Genomic DNA, 2,408 nt, shown 5'->3' with positions numbered 1-2,408 from the left:
TCCCTCGGCGCGGTGGAGCTGGGGCGTCCCCGACTCAGAGGGTGCTTTCCGAGACCTCCAGGGATCCCCGAGGCGAGGAAACCCGGGCCCCGGACGGACCGGCCCTGGGTGGGTGCGCCCGGCTGCTGCCGTCGGACGGAGACGCGCGTGTTTGTTCTTCCAGCTGCGACCACCTTGGAGGAACGGTTCCCACTTTGTGCCCCAACGCGGCGGGGCGACCCCGGACAGGCTGTGCTGGGCCGGGTGGCTTCCCTGCGGAAGCCGCGCCACGTCGCTCCGGGTCGGGGCCGCTGCGGGTCGGGCGCCCAGGTCTTTCCGGAGTCCCGCGCTGCGCGGCCCGCGTGGTGCGGGTGAAGCCGGAGGGGCGCGGGGTGGTGCTAGTGGAAGTCCGGAGGGTCGGCTCTGTCCCCTCACGCACCCCAACTAACAGGGCACAACTGCACGCCTGTGCTTTTCTGAAGCCTTTTTTAAAAGTTAAAAGAGAGGAAGTGTGCTCCGAGTGTCAGGATTCTTTCCAAGAAAAACCCACAGTTGTCCAACGGCCTGGGCTTCGTGGGGCCTGGGCTTCGTGGGACCTCCGGGGCTGCACGCCCATGTCAGCCCCAGCCGCCCCCGCCGACCCCTGCCAGGAAACCAGGGAGGCCCCTCCTCTCCCAGCCTCCTTGGGATAAGGGTGGCTTGAGGAACTGGGTCAGGGCAAGGACACGGGGTTTTCCTGAGAAGGACCCTGCGACACCCCTGTCGTTGCTGGGCAGGGTCAGGATGACTTTCCTCTTCCAAGGTGAAGAGTTGGGGGGCATCCAGAGAACATAGCATAATCGCTTCCTCCTTCACCTTCTTACTGCCAGGCTGAAGCTCAGGGCCCCGTCCGCTCCGTGGACTCACAGTTTGTGGCAAGACAAGCTCAGAACTGAGAAGCTGTCACCACAGGTAAGTAGAAGGTTTAATTTACTGTTTCCAGATGGAAATATTGAAGTGTTTTCAGTGTTTACTGTGGTTGTACAACAGACCAGCAATCTGGGGGTTATTACTTTGTGATGCAAGGTTAGATACATTTTCAGACTGAAAGTAAGATACATGTGCATGGATTCACCTTTTGTTTTTTTTGAGACGAAGTCTCCCTCTGTCGCCCAGGCTGGAGTGCAGTGGCCTGATCTCAGCTCACAGCAACCTGTGCTCCTGGGGTTCAAGCGATTCTCCTGCCTCAGCCTCCGGAGTAGCTGGGATTACAGGCAACTGCCACCACTCCCAGCTAATTTTTGCAGTTTTAGGAGAGATGGGGTTTCACCATCTTGGCCAGGCTGGTCTTGAACTCCTGACCTCGCGATCCACCTGCCTCAGCCTGCAAAGTGCTGGGATTACAGGCATGAGTCACCGTGCCCAGCCTAGGATTCACTTTTAAGTTCTGAGTTATTGTGTGAGTTTTGCTGGGAACTTCATTGCTTCATGGCAGGCATGTTTTGTACAATTTAAAACTTGGTAACATTAACTTTGAGAAATGTGCGTGCTTAGCAGACCCTTGGGGTGTCCACACTGACTGGTACCAAGCAGTATACCATCTCTGAGCTGTTTTCATTTTGATTTGAATATTAAGCAGATGGCTTGTTGAGATAGGCCAATGCCAAAACATGCCAAGGATAGGCTGAAGAAACGGCCAGGTGATACGAATTTGTGTGGTCACCATCCATGAGAGACCAGGGACACTGGGGCTGATGATGACCTGTGTAACTCTGAAGCAAAAGTAAGTTAATTGGCAAGCTGGGTGTGGTGGCTCACTCCTGTAATCCCAGCACTGTGGAAGCCGGAGTGGGCAGATCACTTGAGGCCAGGAATTTGAGACCAGCCTGGCCAACATGGTGAAACCCCATCTCTACAAAAGAAATAGAAAAATTAGCTGGGTGTGGTGGCCGACACCTGTAATCCCAGCTGCTCAAGAAGCTGAGGCAGGAGAATTGCTTGAGCCTGGGAGGTGAAGGTTTTAGTGAACTGAGATTGTGCCACTGCACTCCAAGATGGGTGACAGGGCAAGACTCCATCTCAAAAACAAATAAATAAAACAAAATTAATTAACCGACAGTAGGAAAAAATGTTTTTTCTTTCTTTTCCCATATCTGTTTTTGTTTTGTTTTGTTTTGTTTGTTTTTTGAGATGGAGTTTTGCTCTTGTCACCCAGGCTGGAGTGCAGTGGCACGATCTTGGCTCACTGCAACCTCTGCCTAACGGGTTCAAGTGATACTGCTGCTTCAGCCTCTCGAGTAGCTGGGATTACAGGTACTCACCACCACACCCAGCTAATTTTTGTAGTTTTAGTAGAGACAGGGTTTCGCCATGTTGGCCAGGCTGTTCTCAAACTCCTGACCTCAGGTGAACTGCCCGCCTTGGCCTCCCAAAGTGCTGGGATTACAGGC

At 53.8% G+C, this 2,408-nt stretch overlaps 1 protein-coding gene across 1 annotated transcript in view; it reads left to right on the top strand.

Moving 5' to 3' along the window:
* The first annotated feature begins 850 nt into the window (after positions 1-850).
* The window catches only part of PPARA (peroxisome proliferator-activated receptor alpha), a 95,952-nt gene continuing 94,394 nt past the window's right edge, over positions 851-2,408 (top strand). The window contains exon 1 of the mRNA XM_011934794.1: positions 851-930. The gene's annotated coding sequence lies outside the window, so the exon portion shown is untranslated. The remainder of the gene's footprint in view (positions 931-2,408) is intronic.

This window comes from Colobus angolensis, unplaced genomic scaffold, assembly GCF_000951035.1.
Source record: "Colobus angolensis palliatus isolate OR3802 unplaced genomic scaffold, Cang.pa_1.0 Scaffold138, whole genome shotgun sequence".
NCBI lineage: Eukaryota > Metazoa > Chordata > Mammalia > Primates > Cercopithecidae > Colobus > Colobus angolensis.
This window is presented reverse-complemented; position numbering and strand designations above follow the sequence as displayed.